Here is a 22,069-nt window from a genome sequence, read left to right on the forward strand (position 1 = left end):
GAAGGGGAGGTAAGGGTCGAGGGTCTGCTGCCCTGAACCCAGCTTCTCCCATCGATAATATACGATCCTGCATGATTCTGCTTCGCGTATCACAACGGCCCTCTGGGCAACCTATTCTACGACCTAGCAACCTCTAGCTACGTATGTACCAGCGAGCTACCGGTCCGCCGGCCTGCCGGCCTGTGGTAGATAATGAGTGATTAGGTAATTAGTTGTCCAATATTCCACCCATCCTACGCTACGAGCCTATCACCGCCCCTCGCCCGGCCCTCCTGGTCACCGGATCGTTCAAGCTATCTTGCCCGTTTTCGTCCAGTCCCTTTGCAGTCGTCGATTCGCAACAGGAAACCACGCCGCGTTGCGAGCTGCTATCGAAATTCCATGTTCGGTAATAGGAAAAAGTGTATCGACTAAATAGTCAGAATTCCGTGGCCGACGCGTACCCTTGCCAGTGGCCAACGTATCGCGCTCGAGAAAATCGAGTAACGCTCGTTTCGGGTTAATATCGATTCGCAAAAGCGAGGGGTCGCGCGCGTCTCTCGTCCGAAAAAAAAACCGCGCTATCCCTTCGACGTATCAGCGCGTACGCCAGCCGGTCCTCCCCTTTTATAAATATAACAATTAAACGTACGGGGGTCGCGGGGCGAGCGAGACGGGGGAGAGGGCGGGAGAGACAGAGAGAGAGAGCGTGTGTACGACTGTCGGAACGATCGCCACGAATATATCTTATACAATGTCAAACAGAAAGGGGAGATGGCGATTGTGCGCGCGGGCTTGCTTCGGCAGGCAAACGTGCCGAGGAGAACGCGCGAGCCTAGTTTCACAAAACTCCGCGCTACGCTGGATAATGTTCCCAGAATTGCCCGGGAAATTTCTAGCGCGGTTAACGAGCGAACGTATTCGTAACTGACTGGCGCAAAAATTTAATTAAAAAGCCCTTATTATTACAACTTGTCCCTCTTTTCACGGGGGAAAAAATACCTTTGTTCCGGCGGGGAAATAGAATTTCGGTGCCGATATGCGTTCCGCTAAGTGCGCCGTCACTTTTATTCCGCGGAAATCGTTTGAAAAACCTCCGCCGACCGGTCTCCCGTTATAACGAGCTTCGTCGAAGATGCTAGAAATCGCTGCGCGCTGGGGAGGACAGATCGAATTAGATCGGATGAAATCGAACTAGATTAAATTAGATTGAATTGGGTTGAATCGAATTAAAAGGGGGGGGGGCGCGCGTGCTTACGGAAGAGCGAGGGGGAGAGAGGGGAGCCGAGCGATGGGGGCGAAGGAAAAAAGAGAGGAGCGTCGATAATCAAAGGAAAGCGAAGAGGAATGTGGGCGGGAGAGTTAATTCGCGAAAGCGGCGAGACGAATTAAACGCGGCGCTGGTTAACGCGCGACAAAATCATCGCTCGTCTCGCTCGCCGCGCTCGGACGAACGGACGAGCCACGGGTCATAACCATTTAAATGTCCGCGGCTGGATAAATTGTTGTATTAGTCACGGCAAGTTTATATTAATACGCTACGGCCGTTTCTACGCCGATGCCAAGTTTGCCCCGTTGTCGAGCCACGAACCAGCACAGCCCAGTTCGTCCATTATAATCCGTGTCCAGAGCACCGGCTACATTCCAAAGTTTTCTCCTACCAGGGGAGTCTAGCTTCGTTACGCCGCGTTACAACATTTTCTCATCGTAACGAAAGAAATGGCCCAGTAGGTATGTACCTACCGCGGGGTGCTTCTCCATCTTCGATAGATCGACGCGAAGCGAACGTGGGGTGAATAGTCCCAATTTCTGCTCATGTCCCCATTTCTGCTCATCTCGTATTTTTCTTATTGCTATATGCGGAACGTTTGTACTATAGTTGCAACAAAATAATTCTGAATTGTTTAGACATTTACGCGAGCGTTGCGCGAGCTTGGGACAATAGGGTAGACCGGGCGCGATAGTAACAAGTTGAATATGTCAAAACCTGTGATAGATATTAACACCAATTTTGGATATACACTAGGTATAAAAAGTCTGCGTACACTAAGGTGTGCAGAAGTGTCTGTTTATGAAAATATAGAAATATCCTTGAATTCAGGTGAAAATGTATTTGTAACGTGTACATGGTATATTTACAATTCCAGTAATGTCAAAGTTACAAATTAAAAATTACCAGAACTTAAATACAGACAGTAAAACGAAAAATGTTCATGAAAAGTCACCAGAAAAAGTCTGCGTGCGGCTACGTGAAATCGTGATTTCCCGAAACAAGATTGGGGATTCCCCGGTTCCTAACCTTAATTCTGGTTTAACGAAGCTCTGTGCAGATTGATACGCGCGTGCCTGTATTATTTATAACGGTACAGTAGGTTTTAACAAACAAAACTAGCATGGAATACGGAGGAAAAGAAATTTCTGCCAGTGAAAGGAAAATTATCGTGAAATTGTGGAAAGAAGGAAAAAGTTATCGAGAAATAGGAAAAATAATAGGAAGACGACCTTCATCCGTTCAAAGAGTTATAAATAATTTTAAATCAACGGATATTATAACGTCCAAACCCCGTTCTGGTCGCCCGTCAAAATTATCCAAAAGAGAGCAACGGGGTATTGTAAGTGAAGTTTGTTGTAAATAGCTTTGTTCGTCATCTAGTAATTTTAGTTTATGGTCAGTAACATTGAGTATACCAGGTGGCGCCAGTTTCGTTTTATTTCCGTTCTGTTAGGTTATGTCACATCTTTTATTTCCAGAGTCAATGGTCTTTTTCGTTATGTACCAGTCTCAGTTTTTCCTTTGTGTGATATACATGGCGTCTGATATTCTGTACAAGATATTATAATTAAGATTCTACAATTTGCTTTATCCTGTTCTTAATAAATAGAATATACGCAACAAAGTTAAAAAAAATCCGCGCATGGAATCCTATAGCAAAAGCAAACCAAACGAAAAATGGGTCCAATGTACTGTGTGTAAGGGTTGGGCACATGAAGCATGCACCGGCCACAACATGCTTTATCTTTGCCACAATTGTGACGTTGAATAACAGGTTACAAGTTTTACTTTTTTTCAGGCATTATTACAATTTAAAATTAATAAATATATTAATTTAGTAAAGTCAAAGTTGTGTTACTATCGATCCCATGCAGTGCTACAACCGACCCGGGGTCAGGGACGGTTGTAACACTTTACAAGCTTCTCATTTTTTATTGATAACTGGGATATTACTTGACATACAGCGAAACTGTTGTAGCTCAGTATGTGTCAGATAAGTAAGTAAGATTTTCCTGTAAAAACTTTTGTTGTAACTGTAATAGTTTCTGCGTAATCGTATTCCAAAGTCAAGCTGTTACTACCGCCCCCGGTCTACCCTGCATACATCGCTATTTTTCACGAGCAGAAATACGGACGTTTAGAGCATTATATATATAATTAAAAATTACTAATAATTAAACATCTTGAAATATATTTCTTAAACAGTTTTCGAAATGGTTGATTTTTTATTAAAGAATTAATCAATTAATCTGCAAATTTTGATCGCAAACAAATTTCTGACACCTTCCTTACGACGAGATACCTCTTAAATCAGCAGAAATTGGGACATTCACCTCAGGTGCGGAAACTAAACGACGAAGAAGAAGTCACGCAGCCCGATCCTCGGTTGCGACAATTCGGGATTGCGTTGACGCGACGTCACGGCCGATAATGTAAATAATATGCGCGCATTCGCGGGCTATTACCTACTAGCCTCTGGTGTAATACTTTTACGGTCGTTGCAATTTCTCGGTGACAACACTCCGCTATTCCTGCGCGCGCGTTCGTGTGTAATGACCGTTGGCCTCCGGGCAATGGGAATAGCGTTGTGCGTGCAACGGCCCCAGCTTTGCAGCGACTCGCTGCGAGTGATTTCGCGGCGCGCGTCGCGGGACGCGAACTTCGACCCCCGCGAAAACGAGCTTTCCCTTCGCGGGGAACGGTATCGGGGACAGAGACGTGAAACCCGGAAGTTGTACTGCTGGCGTATCTCTGACTCACCTATGCGTTACGCTCGCGTCCTCGGGCGGCGTCGATAGCGTTGATAGTGGAGCTCGCGTTTTCTCCATGCGAGGTACATTGCTCTCCTCCGAGTCCACGTGCGGCAGCGTTCCTCTTCGGTCACCTGCTGTAAAATTTCATGGATTAATTACGGCCACTTTACGGACTCCGCCGTCAGCTGTCGGGCCAACTATCACCGTCTTCCGCTATTTGCGGCAAAGAGAAATGCGGCGAACGGCGGAGGGAGCCAGCCAAATCCTCCGGCAGCAACAGTTCTTCTAATTCGAACGCTCGCGCTCATAAAAACGGCGAAATTAATAAAGTTTGCCGAGACATAAAAACGAGAGGAGTCGGGGCGGGGCGGGGCGCCCGTAGGTATACGAATTCAATAACGGCGTTTACGGCGGTCGTTGGGAGGAAACGATCCTTGCGACACGCGGAAGAAGGTGGCCCATATTCATGGGCGCGATTTTCATCCCTGAATTTCTCTCCGGCGTATTAACTTCGGGCCAAGTTGCGAGGACGGCGAGAAACTGGCGATTACGAAGGGCCAGCGGAAAGGGAAGTGCGATTCATCGACCGAATAACCTTGCTTCTAAAAGACTTCCCGCATCCCAGCCCTTCGCCTTTGCCTCGCTCTCTTTCGCTTTCCGTGATTTTATGGACAGGCAAATAGGCAAGCAATTGAGAATCTTATTCGGGCAGATTTATCGGGCCAGCGGGCTCGGGATAGGCAGAGCCGTCGACGGGGTGGTAAATAAATAGAAAAGAAAATTGGCGTCGGGGTTTCATCCGTAATAGAAGCATAATAGGTGCACAACGAAAAGAAAGAGGGACGGGGGGTAGAGGGGAAGAAATCGAGTTCCCCTTCCGCGAGGTTTTGAATTCGAAAGACAAACCGAAGCGGAGAAAGGAGAACGAAAGACGGGAGGGAGGAGTCAGAGGGAAGAAACAAGAGGTACGGGTAGCAATGGTTACAGCAGAATAAACCCCTCAATAATGAGTTCCGCGAGTGAATTCCCCCGGTGCGGAGAGGCTCGAGATAATAAAACAGAGCGACCGGGACGCAACCGAGCGACGGTGGTAGTAACGGTAGTTGCGGTAGTGTTGGTCGGCGAGGGATGCCGAGGGATGTCGAGGGTGCGGGGGCTGCGCACCGGCGAGAGTAATAGTAAGAGGCAATAAAATATAATGAAATAACATCCAATCCAGGAGAGATATTGTGAAAATATTATTACTAACTTATTACTCGCTGGGCACGGTGCACCACGCTCTCTCCGCGTTTTTCTCCTTTTCTCTTCGCTCAGCTGCTCCCCCCCCCCCCGCTACCCCCCGCGCCCCTTCGCGCACGTACATCTCCCTCTCCTCACCTTTCCGAGCTCGCTCCACCTACCCTTCGGCCAGCTTTTCCACTACGAGGCTCTCGATAAAAATTTCCATTCCACCACGCGGCAACGCCACCGGATACGGATACGGACACGGTTACGGATACCTGCGCGTTCGCGCCTACCAAAACACACACCGCTATCCTGGCTAAATTCCGCCGGCCTCAGTCTTCCCTTCAATTCCCTCCCCTTTCCTTACCTCCGGGACATTCCATGCGAACTCGGACAGATTTCGCAGAAAGTTTTCGTAGACTGCTGAAATTTCAACATGTTGTAGTCTTTAGTGATATTTAAACGTACCTCAAAGGGTTTTTCAACATTTTGAGAAATGACGATTTTACAGCTGTTTCAAGTTCAGGGCTAACTTTTTTTCAATACATTATAGCTATGGGAGTAGTAAACGGATGGAGATGAGCTGTACGGTGCTTGTAGAGAAGACATTAAAGTTTTAAGAAAAAATTATTAACCTTGCGTGGCCTTGAAGGTCATAGTATACCATGTAGTTGAATTTGTCTTGACAGTCGCATTCATATTTGGTAATCAAATATATAGCATTCCATTTAAAAAACTAAAAGTCACCCACGTTTCAAGGAAAATATTGCAAACACCAAAAATGGAGATATTATGTTGGAGATAAAAAACAGTAAGAGTTTTCCTCCTTCAGTTTTTTCAAATACTTACCATTTTCGAGAATCCTGTATGAGAATATCTCCATAAAAAACTTCAGAAAAGTAAAAAAATTACGCCAAGTACATGAAATCAAATAAATCACAAAAAATAGAAGATAATAATAATTATAAAAAAAAGATGTGAAATCAAAATGAGCTGCACGTACATAAAGGTAATGATAAATACAAATAAATATGTTAATACGAATAAATATTTTGTTCATAATCCATAGCTATAATGTATTGAAAAAAAGTTAGCACTTAACTTCAAACAGCTGTAAAATCGCCATTTTTCAAAATTTAAAAAATCCTTTGAGGTACGTTTAAATATCACTAATAACTACAACAGATTCAAATTTCAGCAATCTACGAAAGCTTACTCCGAAATCTGTCCGATTTCGCATGGAATGTCCCTTCCTTCCTCTACCCTCTGTCTCGCGATCTCACTGCCGCGGTTAGATCGCAGGCTTAGGATTTTCAACGGATCGAAGGCCGTCGACAGATGGCCTCTAATCGTCGCGACGGTCTGCTAAAACCTAAAACTAGCGATGGGACTTCGAAGCGGTTCCAAGCACTTCGAATTGGTCTCGAATGTCAGACGACTACTTCGAAGCGCTTCGAACATGATTCGAAGCTTAAAACTCTTGAAAAGTGTTGGTCGGCTTCGAAGTCTTGACCGGTTTCGAAGTCTCGAAACTCTTGGTTCGAAACCTCGAGACGAGGAAAACACTCCCCAGTGCCTCGCCAATTTTTATGGCTTTCGACCCTCGAAGGGGTTTGAATACCATTAAAAAGTGAGAGATGTCTAGGATTTCTGAATTTCTCAACAGATCTTTGCGAAAACGACGCCAATCGATTCCTTATGTTTCGCCGATGAAGCTAACACCAAGAACGACGTAATTCGGACTATAATGAAGGAACTTCCATGAAAAATCGATTTATATCATTTGAAGTTGATTTCGTTAAAAATAGTCCGATTTACATGAAATTTGTTCTGATTTTCATTGGAAAAATATAAGGAATCCATCGAAGTAACTTCCATATCGATACGATAAAGAATAAAGAATTTCTTAATACGCTGAAACGAATATTTCACATTTTCACCCTCGACAGCGGGGCGCCGACCTGGAATCGCTGCGGTCGGCCGAGGATTCATACCTGTTTCAGAAATAAAACAATCCTTTCTTCCTTATCGCATCGATATGGAAGTAACACCGATGGATTCCTTATGTTTTTCTCATGAAAATCATATCAAATTTCATGTAAATCGGACTATTTTCAACGAAGGCAGCTTCAAATGATATAATTCAATTTTTCATGGAATTTCCTTCATTATAGTCCGAATTACGTCGTTCTTGGTGTTAACTTCATCGGCGAAACATAAGGAATCGATTGGCGTCGTTTTCGCAAAGATCTGATGAGAAATTCAGAAATCCTAGACATCTCTCACTTTTTAATGGTATTCAAACCCCTTCGAGGGTCGAAGGCCATAGAATGTGGTAAGGATTTACTGGGGAGTGTTGTCCTCGTCACGGGATACCAGGCGACATCCTGTATACACATACGGGTCCAAAACCGACGAAGGTTTCGAACCAAGAGTTTCGAGACTTCGAAGTCGAAAAGACTTTTCAAGAGCTTCGAATCATGTTCGAAGTTTTCGTCGTATATATAGATTCGAAGCGCTTCGAAGCGCTTCAAATCCCATCACTACCTAAAACCCCATTGTCCGAGACGGCGGGAGCCGAGCTCGCGCTTGGTCGGTCGCGATCGGCTCGCCCGGCGTATTTGAAATGCAAATGACGCGGCGGGAAAGATCGCGCGGCCGCCGGGGAAAAAGAGTGATCGCGGCGCGAGATATCGAAAGAGATCGCACGCAGTGACGAAAGACGGTTATATAAAAGGCAAGGCGGCGAGCAGCGGCGGTGGAGGTGGGCCGAACTGGCGCGGCGCGAAGGAAGAGAGTATTAACGGTTAAGAGAATAGGAAGGGACGATCGGGGACGGGGTGGGTGGGGGGATGCTAGCCTGCAACAATCCTATCTGACTGTGTAAATCTCCGGGCGTCGTAACGAAGCGGCAAATCGAAACTAAACGGCAGACCATGAATGGGAAATCAGAAAATAACGTTACGGCGCGCGAGGCCGCGCACTTCCGGCAGGGGCAGGGACAGCTCGCATGCACGGGGGGAATGCGCTCGCGAACCGCTCGAGCGAGTATACGCTCCCGGACGCACTGGCCAACCTCGTTGCTCGCGGACCTCCTTCGCTGGGACCGTCTCGCCGTTCCGAGGAAAATCGCTCGCGCATCAGGAAACGGCTATAGAACGCGATAACGCTAAATCAACTTCGTCCCTTTCCTAGCCACCCTCTTCCTTAGACACTCGTTCCTTCGACCACGATCGAAGCTCCTGGCACGGTTGTCTGGCAGGTAAGAGGAAGAGACGAGCGAATGTTGCGACAGATTTGCAGATTCAATGGAAATTAAGGGCGACACAGGGTCGCGCTCCTGTTCGCGGGTAGAAGGGTTGAACTAAGCAGTAGATCGTGGTTTTCAGGGAACTTCAAGTCGAGCGGCTGGAACGGTGGCTACCTATTATCCGCGTTAGCGGTCTATATTGCTGGCAATTTGCAAGAGTAGGACGATTCGCCGGGACAGCTCCGCTTATATAAATAATATATCGTTATGCGAAAGAGCGCGCAGGCGGGTAGCGAGGAGAAGAGATTCGTCCGTGTCCGATACACGTGTCTTTGCGACGGGTTACGTAAGCGCATCCCGTCCACGATACCGTATACACGTACCTACGCTGGTGCACGTATATTATATACGCGAACACGTCCGTCCCGCGCGCAGCCTACGAGGAAATCGGTATGTATACGATAGCGCTCTCATGGTACGCTCTACACCGGTAATAACTATAATGTCTTTATCGTTATAACCGGTGTTCCATGCGACATACGAATTAAATAAGATTTTCTCGTGACGTCGAGCTTCCGTCATTAGAGAAATCGTTGTTACGGCGGAGAGGGGAGGGGTAGAAGAGGGGGGGGGGAGGGGGATTAATATCTTTATCGGTGGAATTGCCGCATCGCTCCGAGATCTCTGCCGGGACATCGCGTTTCCGCACATTAAGAGAATCGGTTGCGCGCGACATTCTCACGATATACATATAATACAGGCGCGTGTGCGTGCGCGAAGAAGAATAATTCCTATCGAAGTAACTGCTATTCCGTCGAGCGCATAAATTAAGATCCTTTTATGAGGCTACGTTTCCGTTATTAGCTCGCCGCCTTCTTGGCTGGCACCGGTCCGCGTACCAGTGAAAAATTTCCATAAATGTTCCACCGCTGGCTGTGGGATATTCCCGATGTGCGCGCAATTCTTTTTCTTCCGTGTGCCACTCGGATTTCAACGTTCGGCCCGCCTTTCCGATAAACGATACGGGACGCCGGGGCGCCGATTCTCGTTACCGAACGAGAAATACATTCGTAATTTCTGCTTTTCTATCGCCAAGGCGTTCCGTTCCGCGTTTCGCGTTCCGGAGCGCCCTCCCCGCCACCGGCCCGCCCGATCGTAATCGCGGCCGTCGCAGATCCGCGATATCGTTTGCCGGATATCGGCCGCGATCGAGCGCGACCTGCGGGCGAATTTCGCGGCGAATCTTAAAACACGCGCGGTGCCTTTTAATTCTCACGTGTCTGGCAACGTGGTTGCACGACACGGCTCTCCCTCGCTCTCTTTCTCTCTTTCATACCTCTCCCCCTCTCAGCGCTTCATGTACATACATATTCCGTTCTCTCACCGTCGGCGTCGGCGTGATTCCGCTCTGAGACGCCAGCCAGCGCATAAATTGTAAATGTATTGTTACTCCGTGAAACTAAACGATAGGCTGTTGCGCGAAGGGAAGGCCGCGCACAGGTCTGCCGTGTGCTGCAGGTGGACGAGCGTATGAATAAAATGCAGACCCCAGCCGAAGAGCTGCCGGATCGCCTCGGCACAGCTAAATGTCGGTCGCATTTGCGTACTGCCGTACGCAATACGGGACTCGTGTGTATACCCGCCATCCACTTGCGTAATATTATAATCAGCCTCGGGAAAATAAATAACTACGCTGTCTACCTGGTCACCTCTCTCTCTCTCTCTCTCTCTGCCCCCTCGCTCTTTTTACTTATACGCTAGATAACTATCCTCCCGTTTCCTGTTGACGGACCGCGGTAACTACGCCTCCGTATGTACGCACAAACTTCTTCGGCTCCTCTTCGCCTGCCGGGATATCGAAAAACGACTTCCGTTTGCACTCCTATCCTACTGTGGAAGCATGTGTAACGGGCAGCGGAAAATAACTACATATTAGCGCCTAGATTTTATCGGCGTAGTCCAAGGAACAGCGGAGAAAACACGTCGGCCTAATCGCGATTGTCGCTTATCGTTCTCGCGCTGGAAAACTATAATATTCAATTGAACGCTTCCAGGGAGCCATTGTGTTCCTGGCCGCGTGTTCCACTTATGCTGGATTATCGATGGAGAAAGAAACACGACACGGCCGCGTGTGCGGGGAACATCCGTCAGGACGTGACGCGTCTTACAAACATCTCGAGAAACACGATAGCTAGGGTAAATCCGGGAGACGCGGTGGACTTAATATAAAATGGCTATTAAAACTAATATAGATATTACTTATTTTATCAGAACGAACCTACGTGTTCAGAATTTTATGCCGATTCAGAAAAACTGGTCGATATTTGCTTTGAGACAATATTTACTGTAAATCGTGTTGAAAACTGAAGTCATGACATCTGACCACCTCTCCTGAGGTGCCGGGAGAAATGGTTTTCGTCGTTGGCAGAGACCACTCGCGTAATTATTCATGGAAAATCAACAAAGAATAAAGTAAAATTATTTATGAGTGAATGCAACTACAGATTCGTTGATATTTAATTTGTTTACGCTAAACAAGTAAAGAACAGATCAAAGAAAAAGTGAACGACCTACCGGCAATTAGCGAGGCAAATGAATAGAAAAGTGAATGAATAAACTAAATAAACAAAAATAATATTAAAATCATAATATATAAAAAATAAACAAAAATAATAAAAAAAGTCTCATAGCATTCTGGTATCAAAGTTATCTGCCATGGGTTTTTACAATGCCTTTACTTTTTAACCTTTTTATAAATGATCTATTATGTATTTTCGAACATAGCCATTTTTTACTATACGCAAATGATTTAAAGATCTTTAAAAGAATATCCTGTAACGAGGACTGTCACGGTTTACAGATGGACCTTGTAAATTTTGAGAGATGGTGTGCGAATAACTACACGACCCTAAACCTCTCAAAATGTTATTTAATGAGATCATCTCGAAGAATCTGCCCCGTATCTTTTGACTATAAGCTTTGCGACGCGATCTTAACTCACGTCTCTGAAATTTTCGATGTAGGTGTTTATTTGACACCGCTGCTAAACTATTCAGAACATTGTCTGCGCACTGCTAGTGAATCTACTAAGGCACTTGGTTTTTTGAAACGCTGTTCGGCAGACTTCAGGGATCCGCGTACTCTTAAATTACTACTTTGCACACTTGTTAGACTTAAAATTAATGTTAGAGAGGGCGCAGCATAAATTTCTGCGTTTCGTTGCGTACAAATCTGGACGCAAGATGTCGTATAACGATCACGAGTACACGTCTGTCTTGAAGTTGCTTAACTTGAAATCACTTGAAAGTAGGAGGGTTCGCATTGACTTTCCGTTCGTGTTCAAGTAGATTAATGGAATGACAAAATGTCCTCAACTCCTTCGGTTAATTAATTTTTATGCCCCTACAAAATCTTTGCGGTTGAGTCAATCCTTTTATCCATCGGTTTATAAGTTGAATCACGGTTTCTCAGACTCGATAAATCGTATTTGTAATGCTGCAAACGCTTTTGGCGATTCTCTTGATTTTTTCACGGAATCAGCCTATTCCTTTAACAAGGCTCTTGATAAACTTATGTAAACTTATGTAACCTCGTTGTGTGCGAGTTTATAGTGTGCGAACCATTTGCCTACTTTAAGTATTGTATGCTTTTTTGTATGCGCTGTGTATTGCTATTTCTTTTTTCTTTTTGTCTTTTTCTCTGTTTTTGCTCTTGTACACTAATAGGACTTTATCCCGTATATATAATAATAATAATAATAATAATAATAATAATAAAAAATATATAACTCGACCATTTCACCTTTTTGCAGCAAGAGATGGTTTTCTCGTTAGTTTTGAGAGGAAGAGTTAGTATGGCCAGATACTTTGGCTGCATCGTCGACTCAATATCTCCACTATCTTATTATCCCAAACATTGAACGGAAATAAACTTAGAAGTATATTTTAAATACGATTCCGTACACCGCTGGTTGAGAAAAGAGGTTAAATGTAACCTGAATTTACCTTGTACAGCCTATAAATCCAGAAAAATACAGAAGGAAGCGATATGACGCTATTCATTCAACTGTTTGGCTTCTCGAGAAGTAATTGGTCTGCACTTTAACGGATTTTCACGTATAGAAATCTAGTCTGAAATATAGCGACTCGACCAACTCTCCGGCCCGATCGCGTCTCCCGGATTTACCCTATGCGTGCCTATTGCGATTGAATTTGTTCTTCGAGTAGGTAGGTGAGTACAATGTGTTCAAAAGGTAGGGGAACGAGAGTGCCGAAGTGGAGCTAGGCGATGCTATCGGGACCGCGTACGTATCCGGTTGTTCTGCCGGCTGAGGAAGAATCGAGTCGAACGATTTCCGTGAAAACGATGGGTTCGCGGGACAGCTGGCGGGGAGAACTCGTAGGCCAACATCTATGTCGACCTACTTGCGGACGCTGCATTAGGAAAATTCGTTGGAGAAGGCGGAGAGGCGGTCGCGATGTATCGCGTAGCGTAGGTTGCAGGGTGCACGGTGTACGGTGCGCGCCGATAACGCCTCGGTAGTAGCTTCCGGTCCCTCTGGTTGCAGACTGGTTCCCCGCGATTCCATCCGATCCTCCCCCGGCTCTCTCTTTCTCCGCGAGGATATCTATTCCACGCACTTGCACACGCTCTCCCGTACGCAGAGAGGATCGACAGGTACGTACGAACGCGCAAATGACAAAACACGTATTACGTGTAACTGGAGCCCGTGCTAGAGATCAATACACATAATAGAGGGTATCTATAGCGCGCGCAACCCGTGCTCATTTACTTAATTGTGTTCTATACGGTATAACCGAGGTATGGTGTGCGACTCGTGTAGGTACGCTGCTGCCTACACCCCTCTTACCGTTCCTCGCCGCTTCGGCCACCCTTCCGAGCACCCCTCCTGCCACACACCATCCCGCACCAACCCACCCACCCCATTCCATCCCGTTCCATCCCATCCCCTGTACCCTCCGCCGCCCCTAGTCCCACCTCTTGCCACCTCTTGCCACCCCTGATGTCCATAGGGCCGAGTGTGCGTAATATTCAGACGTATAACGTGCTGGGGCCACGTAGGTACATTGGCATCAATTTATGGGGTGGGAGGGTGCACCAGATATATACGATCCGATAGGGTTGAATATCTCGTGCTTTTGTGCCCATCTACACCTCCTCGTTTCCACCTCTGCTCGTCTTTCTCTCGACGAACCTTCGCCTCGCCTCTCCGCCGCGCCTCCTCCCCCCTACAACCCCTATCTCCTATTATCTCCTCGCGTATGCTTCCTCCCCAGCTTTTCTCCACTCTTCCCGCCCGGCCCGAGCTTCACTTTACTACTCGTCTCCTATCCCTTTGTTCTAGCCTAAGTAGTCCTTCGAAGCGTGTGCAACTTTCAGACGTTTCGATCTCGATCCCTGCACCCCGAGTCGTCCCGAAATCAACGAAAGCGAAATCGTGACAAGAACGGGTGGCATGCCTCCGCGGAAAGGTGACGCGCTGGTATCGTCATCCAGCGTGGCAGAGAAGCGAGCGAAAAGAACGCGCGCATCGGAGGCTTCGAATGACGAGAATAATTCGCGAACGAGCGAAATTCAGCCGTACCAGGTGAAATTCGGGCACACGACGGGCAATGCTAATAAGCGCGCGTGATATCGCAAGAATTTTCAAGCGAGAAAATCCGAAAGCGATCCGCGGGTCAGCCGGCCGACAACTACGACGAGCAACGAACGACGAACAACAAAATGTCGACCGCAATTATGCTGTAATTAACTTGGAAACGTACACACTCGCGCGCATAACGCGGACAGAGCCGCGGAAATGTGTAACACGCTCGCACAAACGACAAAAACAGAGAAACGCGCGGCCCAAGTGCGCGGGTGTACACACTGACGCACACCGCGAGCCAGCGCCGGACGGTGTGGCGTGCTTCACAGGTGGTTGGGGATTTTTGTATTTAGCGGTTGGCACCGCCCGGCGTTTACGCGTTTACACGCGCTGCCTGGCTGCATTATGCATGTTTGCGGTACCAGAAGAGAATTTAAAGCAACTGTCTCCGATCTATCCCGTCCCGTCTATCGTTCCCCGGCTGTTTGCCCCCGAGCAGCCCTCTAATTCCGCTCGTCGCTACTTCCGCAGCCTCGGGCCGCGACCTTTCCGCGAATTCCTCTCGGTCCGCCGAGCCTAATCCGCTTCACGACGATCCTATACAGGGACAAGCGCGCGTCTCGTCGTTAACAAACTTCACCTTCCTCGTTACACTGATTAGCCCGCTAATTTGCGGAATTTTGTATCCGGAAAATCCCACCTTTCAATCGCGAAACTCGATACAACCGGTGCTCTGCTCCTCGCAAACGGAAAAAGAGCATCCGCGAATAAACGATTTAAACTTTCCACCGCGGGAATGATATCGTTTCCGCCGTAAATTACCGTTTAAATTAGTATCATTACGACTTGAACGTCATCGCGTAATTACATTATTATTATACGTTTTAGTACTTTATGAAATATTTATTGCTTTGTTATTGCGCATCAGATACGGCATTAACGGCGCCCCAGGGGCTCGTGTTTCGCCAGATTCCATTGAACGGTCGGAATATTGCTTTACGATCGCGAGGAACTATCGGTAGCTACCGATTCGCGCCGGCTACTTTGCATCCCGGGCTCCATGTCCACCCTTTAGTTTGGCTACGGAAAGGACGGGCACCGAAAGGATCAGGAGGAAGGCAGACTCGCGAGGGTGGCGGATGGGAGAGCAGCGAAGGATGGCAGGCGATCGAACGATCGGCATTCTAACGCAATGTCGCGTACACGCTACACAGGCGAGAGCTGCATGTTACGCGGATGTACGTCAAATCAAAATGCACAATCCCGGCAAATCATTTCGAATATTTCATAATGGGCGCGAAATATCATTACCTGCCGGCTGTGCGTCACCCTCCGCCACACCGTCGCGCCCCGCGTTCCACCATCCCTCGTGAATTCGCCGCCGGTGACTCCCTGCATCGCGAATATTACCAGCACACAGGGACACTCGGCGGACGAACGAAGAGGGTGGAAGAGGGAGGAAGAGAGAGAGAGAGAGAGGACAGGAGAGGCGAGCTAGGACGAGAGGAAGAGAGAGAGAGGGATGGAGACGACGAGAGACGGATGGAAGCACGGGACACGAGGGAGAAGGAAAGAGACGAATGACCCAGCGGGAGATTCTCGTGTCGCGCGTGTACGTATAGCGAAAAACACATTGGCCGGCTTGCACACGGACGCGCGCGAACACGGTGCACGACGGGCTATGCAACCGGGACTAAATTACGTTCCCCGTAACGCGTTTAGCCGCGAATCGCATTGCGAGCGATCCGTATAACCCGAATATCGGCCGCACGCCAGAGATAGGACCGACCGACCGACCGACCAACCGACCGACCGAGGGATTCGTCCAGGAACGATCATTACACCCATCGATGAGAGACTTCGCACCCCATTCTGATAATCGATCTTTACCTCGGGCCTGAGAGCACGCGGCACATCCAAGCGGCTGGTCTCCGAGGAGGAACGAAGATCGGTCTAGCCGCGGCCACCTGACGATTCCATTTTCCCGCGCTTCGCAAACTGTTCTCTTCGCGGTGTTTAACACCCTTTGCAGGCTCCTGGATACACAGGCCCAGGTAGCTTCGCTGGCCGTTAATACCGTTGGCCAGGAGCTGCCACATAACTGGTCGCGGTAAGGGTTGGTTTAAATCAATGCATGCTCATCGAACTAACTACCTGCCTATACACCACCTACGACCATCCATGTTCCCTCTGTGAAACGTTCGGCAGCGAGTGGCCCAGCCTAGCTAGCAACGGCGAGAGGGTAGCGGTGGAACAGCAACGTCGTCAACAGGAAAGTGCCGCCAGCCAAGCAGCGTGCAGCGTCTAGCAGCAATAGCAACAGCAGGCTCTAGTTAGTAGCCTGCAGCGACTAGACAGTAGCCAGGCACTAGTAACAGTGGTCGTCGTTCCCGCCTCCTCCTCGTTCTCCATTTCCCTTTCCCTACGTTCCCCAACCTAGCGCTGGCTACCTATCTTTCTCCGTTCCTCCCTCTGATCCTTCCTTCGTCCCTCTTCATCGACCTTCTCTAGCATCGTCGTTGAAATCACCACCACCATCGTTGGTACCATCGGCAGCAGCAGCAGCAGCAGAAGCAGAAGCAGCAGCGTATACACGGTACACTCTGGTACTACTCTGGAATCGCATCGTGGCCACTCCAGTTGCATTGCGGCCAACACCGATCCGCACACAACACGGAGTCCGGACTTGCCGACACACGTACCAGGCAAGTACGTACGGCGCACGCACATCCATCCGCCGGAGCAGCTCGCCGAACGACGCGTACATACACGTGCATACGCGAGAGAGCACAACGGCCTAGCGTTGCCCTCTGCCTCTGGCCAGAGATATCGTTAGCATGCCTTGCTAATCACGGACTCGATAATAATACCGTGATTGATAGGACGAACCTCGTCCCTTCTCTTCGTTCGCCTCCACTTCCATCTCTACCTCCTCGTACAACCTCCTACAACCTCCTACCTCCTACCCTTTACCCCATCTCCCCATCCTCCCCCGTATCCCAATCTCTCCCTCCCTCCTCACCGTTCTCGTCCTATTCCTCTGCCTCTGCCTCCACCGCCACCACCGCCTCCGCAACCACCTCTGCCCGCGTGCCTCCTCGAAACGCGGAACGTTCCACCCCTCGAGAGAGCGGCCATTGCGCCCTTCTGACTTTCTCTTGTCCGTTCTCTTTTCCATCTCCCCCCCGCCTCGCTCCTCCGCTCCCTACCACTGTTTCAATCTCTCTCCCATGCATCCTCGTATTTTCTCGTGTACACGGTCTGGTACGCGCGTCGTTCCTATGCACGACCGACATTCGTCTCGGAGTCCACGCTCGCGAAATTTGACACTCCCTGGAAAACAACGTCGCCGCTCGTTAGATGACCGTCGAGAGAGACAGAGGGGCCGTTTCGTCCCGCCCTTTTCCAGACGAAACTGTCACGAGGCCTGAAAGAAAGCGGAACTAGATCGCCTACCACGCTGCAGCTGAAAACCGAGTCCTCGGAAGTACCTGACGGAACAGCCAGACTCCTTCGATTTTTCCTTATTCCATTGCTCTCAGGACCACGCGAATTCCAAACGGTTCAAACTTTCTCCATTACGAGTGCTTCTTTCCTCCCTATCCACCAGGGATTGAAACGGTTCCGAAAATAACTGTTTCAAACAGTTATATGTCGGTTCTGACTGAAACAGTTATGAAGAACCGATATTCGGAATAACAACTGTTATAAGGAACCGAAATTTCTGACTGTATCGATTTCGGTTACGGTTCTACGAAACCGATATAATATCGGTTGTAACGGTTCTACATCGGTTCTAAAACGGTTCTGGAATCGATTCTAGCATCAATTTTACAGGAATTGAAATAAGTAGATATTACGCCTGCAGATTACTGTATATTAAGAATTTATTTTGAAACAATATTTCTAAGAAATTCAATAATCTACAATTTAATCAGAAGTGATGTTTCTTAAGCTAAAAATTGTTTACGTTAGGCCCGTTTCAGAGTTCAGCGGAGCGTCCGCGCTACGCGTGCGGAGCAAATTACCGATACATTGTATAGGAGCATTCGTCCGCATCCGCACCACACGATGACTTTGAAATAAACGCAAGTTTTCACACTTTCATAGTCGAGCGGATTCCGCCACGGAGTAATAAACAGCTACGCATCAAAACGTTCACGTGGATACGCAAGTGAGATGATGGCTAAAGCAAGAATAGACGTCTGCGTTCAAATTGGGTTGACAAAATAAATCCATGCACAGCCATCGAAGAGTTAAAACAAATAACAATTTCGTAGGAACAATATAAGAATCAATTTACGAACCGAAATGAACCCACTCCAGAACCGTTTTAGAACCGAAAAAAATAACGGTTCTAGAATCGTTATAACCGATAAAGTATCGGTTCTAGAACCGTAACCGAAATTGGTATAGTCAGAAATTTCGGTTCCGTATAACAGTTACAGAGAATATCGGTTCTTCATAACTGTTTCACAAACCAAAACCGATATCATAACTGTTTTAAACCCCTGCTATCCACCGAACTCGAGCTTCGCGGTGTTTTCCTTGAAAGAATGTGCGCAGCTATCCTCGCGAGCTTTTGCATTCCTATTATCCACCTCGAGCGACGAGTTTATTATTTTATTCGTTGCTGCTTCACACGACGAGCGCGTAAACACCGCAATTACTGGAAGACGCGCCGATCCCGGAGCAGGGGTAATAAATGCGAAAGGAGTCGCGGTAATAAAGACACAACGTTCGACTGGGTGCCATTTTCCGTTGCGTTTACTGTAGCGGATGCTATATAATCGCTGGGAGTCGGCGGTGCACGTGGAAGCCCATGTGTATGCGAAGGAAACTAGAGCCCGGGAGTCAAGATAGGAAATCAGGGCTAGGCCCGTGTACGCGGGTTTTATACGGGTGGCAGTGTCTCTCTTTCTCCCTCGGCTCCTCTTTATCCCATCGTGCAGGGGATTTGCGTGTGTCCGAGGGTGCGCGCGAGTACGAAACAGCTATGCTGGCTATGATACCATTAGCATCAGTGATTAATGTATGCCGCAGCCTGTTTCACGGCAATGCGCGAGGTTCGTGTATACTCTGTGATTGACTCGTAGCCGTGCAAGGGACGAACACTGAAAGAAAACAGAGAGCGAAATCGACCAGCGAAACTTACTTCTTCCTGCCTCCGCTCGATCGAGGGGCAAATTAATCCCCCTGTGCACACGCGTATGAATCGCAGTCACGTTATCGGCAAAGAAATCCACTTGGAAATGCTACCTCCGAGCTTAGCTCGCGTTCCTCGAGCAACCCCGCGCGGTGAGGTAAGATTTTCAATGTTCATCGAGCGCGAAATCAGCTCTTCCCTTCGAAGTAGGTATCGAGAAAAGAAATGCGAAACGAGGGGAAAAGAAATACAACACGTAGCGCGTTTGTTCGAGCGCGATGGCATTGATGCGGCTGCGATAATAATCGGCAGCCCGTAGTGCACACGGTACATTTGAATCGAGGTAGGTACATACCATACCGTGATTAGATACCACGTCTATCGAGGTGAACGCGGCGCAGTCTGTATTTTAGGCTGTTAGAGGCGAAGCCTTCGAGGTTTGGGCATGGACTCGCGGATCGATACCGCATCATCGATTCACGATGGCAAGATCCTCGCGTATCGAGTTACCGTATGTAACCCGACCTCGAATAAGTTTCCCTCCCCCCCGTCAAGAGGGAGTTTAATTATTGAGAAACATGCGTTTACAACAACACGTACACGACCCACGTAAAGGTGGAAACCTCGCGTCTCATATCGAATATTAAATTGCCGCGTAGAGATCAGTTATTGCAATCGTTACCTTTACATTATTCAATACTTTGACTCGCATGATACGAAAAAAATTTCAATCAACATCCGTTTTTCCTCGGGCGGCCACGCTCGCAAATTGTCAGCTATTTACATGGGCTTTGCATACGCTCAGGCTTAGCTTATGGATTTCTTGTACGCGTTCTCGGCGGTAATAAATTGCGACGAACTGATTAATTCATAGATTAAGATCGGGGAAGAGTTATTGGATAACGTTGTATATTTATAAGCTTGACGTTAGCTTAACACGCAGTACTAAATTAATTATATTGCCCACCATTCTTGCCGTGTCGCGCTTGGCAAAGTCTTTGATTTCAATGTTACGCAGATCCTATCGGAAGAGCGGACGCTGGATACGCGAATAGAAAAATATGCAGCATTTGCGAGCTGAAATATTAATTTCTTTCAACCTCGCGTGTTTTTCTCTACGATAATCGAGGTTTCTTGCAATTCATGGACTAGCAACAATGTTGCGGGCAACATGTTCTTACTAATAAGAACCACTTACGAGTGGGAATCATGTGGGATAAGGATGTTTGTAGTGAATGATCGAAATACCGAGTGGAATTGAGGACATTGCAGCAACAGGGCTGCAGCTGCATTTTTGACAGTTTTTGAGTTATGACTTGTAATGTACGTAATGAAAAAAAATTGTAGCTATATTGTTTGGTGCACGTTTGATGCAAATCCGATAGCAAATGAACGATATATTGCAAATAAATAAAAATAGAAATATTAATAATAATATTTTTATTATAGAATATTTTTCGCGCAGAATAGAAATAAAAGCTTATCAACTCAATAACTACTACTTAATATTAATAATAGAAATATTAATAGTAATAGTAATATTTTTATCATAGAATATTTTTTCGCTAAAAATAGAAACAAAGCTTATCAACTCAATAACTACTACTTAATATTAATAATAGAAATATTAATATTAATAATAGAAATATTAATATTAATTAGAGAAATATTAATATTAATAATAGAAGTATCAGTATTAATAGTAATATTTTTATGAAAGAATATTTTTTCGCTAACAATAGAAATAAAAACCTATCAACTCAATAACTACTACCTAAAATGAATAATAAAAATATTAATATTAATAGTAATATTTTTATCATAGAATATTTTTTCACCAAAAGTAGAAACAAAGGTTATCAACTCAATAACTAATACTTAATATTAATAATAAAAATATTAATATTAATAATAGAAATATTAATATTAATAATAGAGATATTAATATTAATAATAGAAGTATCAATATTAATAGTAATATTTTTATCATAGAATATTTTTTCCTCAAAAATAGAAACAAAAGCTTATCAACTCAACAACTACTACTCATGGCGTGAAAAAAATATATCTATCACTTAGTGTTCTCTTTTCAATCAATGGAATAATTTTATAAACCTTTTTTTCTAATATACTCGAAGTTGGTAAAGCTTGAGCTGCACCTCTCTTGCTGCAAGCTCCTCTATTACGGTTCACCCGATATCTCGGTTAGAAAAGAAACTTAGAAAGCCATGGTAATGAATCTGGCCTCCTGCAACTAATTTCCAGAAGGTTTCCTAGGCACCGGTGAATAATAAATAAAGACATTTGGCTAACGGAGGAAGGGAATGGAATCGAGAAGTTTGAAATCTCGAAGGATTTTGTCGTGCGGTTCGGATACGAATGCAGCGTGTAGGTGGAGGGGAATATGTAAACTGAGAATCGCATTAATATTCAGGCTCGCGGAGGTCTTGAGGAAGGAGGAACTGGCGGTGGGCAGGCAGGCAGGCAGGCAGGCAGGCAAGCAGGCAAGCAGGCAGGCAGGCAGGCAGAGAGGCAGACGAGCAGCAAGGAAAGAGGGAGCAGGTAGGTAGTAGGTAGGCAAGCGGGTGGGCACGGTGCCGCGATCCATAAAAATGTCGGGGCTTCCGAGTGACGGCCGGAAACCAGGAGATGGACAGGGCCAATTGTTTATATTACTCGGTGCAACAATGGAAGTCCAGCGGCGTGTACCGTGCAGTATCGTAATACATACCACGGTGCTTGCATTCCTTTTCCAGGAATTCGACCGTGCCTCGGTTGATGCGATAATACCAACTAATGCGTCTTTTCTTCTTACATTTGCGCTCGCCTGATTTTT

At 46.7% G+C, this 22,069-nt stretch overlaps 1 protein-coding gene across 2 annotated transcripts in view; it reads right to left on the reverse strand.

The window, feature by feature from the left end:
- Positions 1-22,069, reverse strand: part of LOC143375869 (protein bric-a-brac 1) — a 413,320-nt gene that overhangs the window by 352,769 nt on the left and 38,482 nt on the right. Inside the window, exon 3 of one of the 2 annotated variants that reach the window (XM_076825442.1) lies at positions 4,013-4,139. The gene's annotated coding sequence lies outside the window, so the exon portion shown is untranslated. The remainder of the gene's footprint in view (positions 1-4,012; positions 4,140-22,069) is intronic. The other variant, XM_076825451.1, reaches the window with a different exon arrangement.

The sequence above is a fragment of the Andrena cerasifolii genome, chromosome 1 (assembly GCF_050908995.1).
Source record: "Andrena cerasifolii isolate SP2316 chromosome 1, iyAndCera1_principal, whole genome shotgun sequence".
NCBI lineage: Eukaryota > Metazoa > Arthropoda > Insecta > Hymenoptera > Andrenidae > Andrena > Andrena cerasifolii.